Source organism: Brachyhypopomus gauderio, chromosome 13, assembly GCF_052324685.1.
Source record: "Brachyhypopomus gauderio isolate BG-103 chromosome 13, BGAUD_0.2, whole genome shotgun sequence".
In the NCBI taxonomy this organism is placed as follows: domain Eukaryota; kingdom Metazoa; phylum Chordata; class Actinopteri; order Gymnotiformes; family Hypopomidae; genus Brachyhypopomus; species Brachyhypopomus gauderio.
This window is the reverse complement of record NC_135223.1, coordinates 11,434,747-11,440,765: the sequence shown is the minus strand read 5'-3', so window position 1 is coordinate 11,440,765 and position 6,019 is coordinate 11,434,747. Positions and strand designations below refer to the sequence as shown.

The 6,019-nt window shown below is 45.7% G+C and overlaps 1 protein-coding gene across 1 annotated transcript in view; it reads right to left on the bottom strand.

The window, feature by feature from the left end:
• Positions 1–5,588, bottom strand: part of cacng8b (calcium channel, voltage-dependent, gamma subunit 8b) — a 23,389-nt gene extending 17,801 nt beyond the window's left edge. Inside the window, exon 1 of the mRNA XM_076971119.1 lies at positions 4,884–5,588. The gene's annotated coding sequence lies outside the window, so the exon portion shown is untranslated. The remainder of the gene's footprint in view (positions 1–4,883) is intronic.
• Positions 5,589–6,019: the final 431 nt, after the last annotated feature.

Here is a 6,019-nt window from a genome sequence, read left to right as displayed (position 1 = left end):
CAATGCTCAGTTCTCCAGTGTTTGCAGATATAAAATAAGGTCCCAGTTCTATGCCAGTGCGCATGCAGGCAAAGCCAATGGTGCAGTCATGGTCCTGTGGTATGGAACTGGTCTTGTGACTGGGTCGTGGGTTCAATTCCCAGGCCTGAGGCCTGAGGTGCCCTTGAGCAAGGCACCTAACCCCAACTGCTCCCCGGGGTAGGGCTGCCCACCGCTCTGGGCATGTGTGCACCACAGCCCCCTAGTGATCACTAGTGTGTGTGTGTGTGTGTGTGTGTGTGTGTGTGTGTGTGTGTGTGTGTGTGTGTGTGTGTGTGTTCTAATTGGACAGATGGGTAAATGCGGAGGACAAATTTCAGTTGCGGTGAAAAAAAAATTCACAATTGACAAATATGGCACATTTCATTTCAACTTGGGGGTCATATGATGGTAAAATTCACTAAGCACACTGGGTAATCTGGGTGTTCTGGTAAAAAACAAGAGAAAAGGGGGAGGGGAGAAAGGAGAGGGGAGAAACTTTAGCCAAAACAAGTCCTGAAAGGCCAGAAGGAACCAGAAACTAATGCCACTGTGAAACCAGCAACAGTTTTGACACACCTGCAGATGTTAGTGGCAGAGCGAAGAGGAAGAGTGGATCAGTCAGCAGTTTCCAGAACACTGCACAATGTCAGCCACCAAGGCAGGACGGCGGGAAGGGAGACATTACTTAAACATCGTCATCTCAAAGCTGCCGGCTGCCGAAGAATACACCGGTAAGAAAAAAGTGGAGAGCCGTGGTCAGAGAGGAAAAACGGAAACTTCTCAGCTTATGCCAAGAGTTGAAATTGGCGCCGCTCCAACACAGAGTTCGTCTCCGTCAACACTGTCATCCCCATGGTGAGGCATGGCAGTACCATGCCGTCTTCTCAGCATTGGGGCTGGAGGACTTGTTAAGACCGAAGGACACACCGGCGCAACAAAACACTAGTAAATGTTACAAGAAAGTGCTTCACACTGGCGTGAAGTGGCTTCAGTAGAGCTATGAGCTCTCCAGTGACCCAGACTAACCGAGACCGCAATCCAACTGGGAACAGCTGGCTGGAAGGGTTTGCCACAAACCTTAGAGAGCTAATGTAGATCTGTGAAGGAAATGAGAAACAAAAACCTTGTTTTACCCACTTTTAGAAAAACGCTGTACACCTCGTTTTGTAATTTCACAAGCTTTAATATCCTGAGTAAAATTTGAATACATTTGCAAAACTTTATATATCAACATATCTTGATCCAAACGTTGCCTTCAGACCACACGATTAACATCAAATGCTACAAAAACCTTTGCTCCAGGTCAACAGAATAGGTCGACACACTAGTTCAGACCAGAAAGAACCAGACCAGCATCTTTCCTCCCAGTAAGCCAAACAGTACATTACAATAATCGCATCTAAATGACATAGGGACAAAACACCAGAAATTTTTTCGGGAAACTCTGTACAAGAAGGACAGTATATTAATATTAGAATACCCAAGCCGCCAAAAGAAACTCAATGAGACTGTGACTCAATACAAGTCGGACGAGAAAAAGAAACCCCCCCACCAAATAACATTACAGCAAGCCCTTGCAAATGAAGCTTATACATTTCAGGCATGGGTTGGGTTACAGAACAAAGACCCACACATGCTGCTATCATTGTACAGAAACTCCTTCACATGAAAACATTTAGCTCCTTTAGGAGACATTCATTCCAGGTAACGTATCAGCAGACACAGAGTCCTCCATATGAGATGTTCCTCCTGGTACATTCATTACTGTGGAACAGAAGCATTTACAATTACTGAGTCAAGTAAAATGTCCTCTGTAACAATGAGAAATACAATATTTTGCGGAAACACCCTTATCCAGAGTAATTTACATACTTATCAGTGTGACAGCATGTGTTGTCCCTGGCAATCGAACCCATGATGTTGCTACTAATATAAACAATAGCACTAATGCTTTTACTGTCTGAGCATGGCTGAATGGCTGAACATTAGATATAATTATTTCTGTAGTCTCCGCAGCATCTTACATTCCACAAGGACCTTGATGACTGGATTTTACTTTGAAATTGAATATAGGAGTGCCTGGTTACAGTTACACTGCTGGCCAGCAGAAAATCCACCTTAAAGGACCACCTTAAATGACCATCCAGGCAATTCATCAAAAAAAATAATAAAATAATCTGTAGCCAGCTCTTACAAGGAAGCAAAGGAAACAAAAAATACAAGAAAACATGTTCTAATACTAATCTATTTTCTAATAATAATCCTAATGCGGTTAATAAGAGATTCATAAGATTTAGATTCAGAGATTCATAAGAATTAGAATCAATCACATTTGTATTCAGTCTAAATGCTTAAATGCTTAAATGCTCCAGGGCCGGTACACTTCCATTACTTGTTAGCAGCACTACTGTGTAATAATAAAAACACATAATGAATATTTAAGCATTAGATGTGCACCGGATGACAGGCCAGAGCAGGTGTAGGTAGAATAATCAATGTAAATCAGATTTTGGCTGAATGTTTCCTTTAAGATGGCCAATCTACAGGTATACCTACATGAGGCATATTTCATGTGCTTATCAGTGAATTAAGGTGAAAGTGTTGCTCATTCTGGGATGGTTAGATCTAGCTAGAAGTGCACTAGGACGCCATTTTGCAAACACACATAAATCCTTGTTTGAACACCGACCTCATGTTCCATTCTCTGTGGCAGTGACTTGAAAAATGACTGACATTCTGAATACATTCATCTGAACACACACACACACACACACACACACACACACACACACACACACACACACACACACACACACACACACACACTTCTTCATTTAAGGCAGAGAAGCCTCATTCTGGGACAACCTCAGTCACTATAGAGAGCTCTGTGTGGAAGAATTAATTATCAGAGTTCTTTGGCTACCTCAAAAGAGACCAACTCTGTGTGTGTGTGTGTGTGTGTGTGTGTGTGTGTGTGTGTGTGTGTGTGTGTGTGTGTGTGTGTGTGTGTGTGTGTGTGTGTGTGTGTGTGTGTGTGTGTGTGTGTGTGTGTGTGATATCTATGCCTTTATTGTAGTGTCATGGCTTATAGGCTTAACAGGTTGTGATGCAGTCTGAACTTGCGTGAGTGCTTCTGAGTAGCAAGAAGTAAGTGGGCACACTAAAGCACTGATTTCTAGAGAGAGGGAGAGAGAGAGAGAGAGAGAGAGAGAGAGAGAGAGAGAGAGAGAGAGAGAGAGAGAGAGAGAGAGAGATCAACAGTTAATGCAACGCTGTTGCGATACCAGGCTATGTAGTTTCAAAAATGTGGTTTCTTGATCAGAACCGACGTAATAAAGCAGCTTTTCAGATGTACCAAAAATCACCAACTACTGTCACTGTCTTAAACACACAGAACGGCCCATTCTACATAAATTACACAGGGATCTAGTGAGCCCCAGGACGGGGATGAAGACGAACTTACAGCCACCAGCAGCTCTCAGCGGGCAGCTGCCATGAACGATCCTCGAGCAGCAGCGGTCTAACAGTGAAGGGACCGTGTTGCTCCGGCAGGGTGAGCAACAGTGGAGCTGCCTCTCTCTCACGGGGGGGGGGGGCACCCACGGAGACTCGGGAGGTCTCGGGAGGTCTCAGGAGGTCTTAGCCGCCTTCGACCGTGGACAAGAAGAAGGCGGAAACCGCGACTGCGTCGCAAACTTGTCCACCTTCTCCACACTCCCCGCTAGCGGAAGCCACACATGTATTGCGCATATTGGGTCGCTGTCTCTTATTACCGCAGGAGGGAACTGACTGCTGGACACTTTTCTTCCAATCGCCCGAAAAGAAAAGAGGTGATCTCATCGCTTAATATAACACCAGCTGCTGGGAGTATTTTTCTCTTCTTTACTTTACTTTTCGTTTTTCAAAATGAACTGAAATGACATAGCAGCTTTGACTTAAATCGATTGTTTATTACAGTTTCCGCATCAACTGATGGGCTTTTACTGCCACAACATGAAAACAAAACTTTGAGTTTGATCTGAGGCGAATACGTGGATGGTGGCAGGTCCTTCACCGACATATATAACTCTTAGTCACTGTGTTTGAACCAGTGCTCGTCTAAGAGCGTGTTTGGCCTATATTGTGAGATGCAGCGAGGCGGGCGGTGAGTGTGTTTCCGCCCTCTGTGCTTCTCTTCATGTACAGATGAAGGCCCCTAGACAAGCAGACGTGTTCCGGCTCGGTCCAAAGAACGCTGGTATCTCACAGCCTCCTCTATCCAAAAGCCTGTCCGCAGTGCCATGCGCGTAGTGTCTTGTTTTCTGCCTAAAGGGATGAAGCGGATCAGGTCTGTGCGCTGAGACCAGCCGCAGTGCATTCATTAGGGTCTAAGTACCGGAGTGGCACTACGGACCGGCTCGGTTATAGAGCATCTGAGCACAGCGGGGACGTTCATATATTGCAATCACCACGCACAATTCTTTAAATACTCCAACACGACACGTCCAGCTTAAGGGAAAGACAGGCTAGTTACAGAGGGTGCATTAGTGGTGGCCGTGTCAGCAACACGGGATTTGGGGGAGTACGACTTAAAACGCAAGCTTATTTCAAAGCCTTTTCGATGTGCTCACATTCAGGACGTGCAAAGCAACACTGACGGTTTTAACACTCGCGATTGCCCGTATATATGTAGTTCACACGTTTCTGAAGCCCGCACACAGTGACCGATGACAGCCTGCAAGCTTGCAGTTTGCAGCTGATTGATTCTGTTCGCTGCATTCCACATGGACACGCGAGCAAAGACAAAAACATCCCAAACGGCACATCTCAACCAGCCCAAATCCTCTTTAAACAAATGTGTGTAGCCAGTGCAGCGATCTTACCCGCTTAGTTGGTCGCCTTTCCGGAGAACGTCGCACTCTCGAGAAGGGGACAGCGCGAAAGAAACGGGGCTGCAAAGGGACGCTCTAAAAACGACGGACAACTCGAACTAATAAATAACGTGAGGTTATTTGCTGATGGCCGTCTTTTATAACTGAGCCAAAAGAAGTATGATTAAAACACAAGTCTTCCAACAGATAGAACGGTGTGGAGGAGATTTTCAGCGCGCGCAAGGCTCCACGTCACTGAAACACGGATTCGTCTACAGCACAAGCAGCGTTTTCTCAACGCGACTGCGTATACCCCGCCCGCGCGCCGCGCTCGCGCCGATTATCTATTCATTTTCCTGCCTAAAAGAAGGAGAGAAACTTGTCGCATCTTAACTCTCCGATTAGAAGAGATATTATGGCATGTTTTAATTGCCTCGTGTTCGTTCGCAGTGCGAGACGAGCCGTTTCACTCCCAGACGCACGCGCTACAACTCACTCCGTGGGTTTTTCAGAATGAACTGTGTGTACGAGTGTGCGCGCGCGCGTGCGGAGTGAATGTTTTGATTTTCAGCGCGAGCGCACCGCCTTCTAAGAATCGGTTTATGTTTGAAATCGGCCTCGGGTTTGGGTCATGTAACCGAAACCGAGGGGCGAGTGCTCCTTTCTTAACGAAAGGCGGTATTATCTTGCCTTTGCGAGCCCTCGAGTTCCGCAGAGAGAGAGAGAGAGAGAGAGAGAGAGAGAGAGAGAGAGAGAGAGAGAGAGAGAGAGAGAGAGAGAGAGATAGAAAGAGAGAGAGAGAAAGAGAGAGAGGGAGAAGGGGGGTGGACTTTAATGCGACAGATGTCTGAAAATTGGCTTCGCGAGAGCGGGCAGTACCTCTATTGCTTGGGAAATAAGACGTTAAGAAGTAAATGTTGGTGAAATAACGCGAATAGACAAAACAGCACCCGTGCAGTGGTAAGTTTTTGCGAGGAAATATGTCATATTTGACTTCATATTTGACTAATTATTTCTACTTCCCATTTTTCCAAACCAAAAAATCTCGATGCAGGTTTCTAGTGCGTTGGATAGCACGTGGCTTTCACAGAATAGCCTACTCTTATTATCTGGATTGTCAAGTGGCTTAACTCGCACGGGTGAGAACA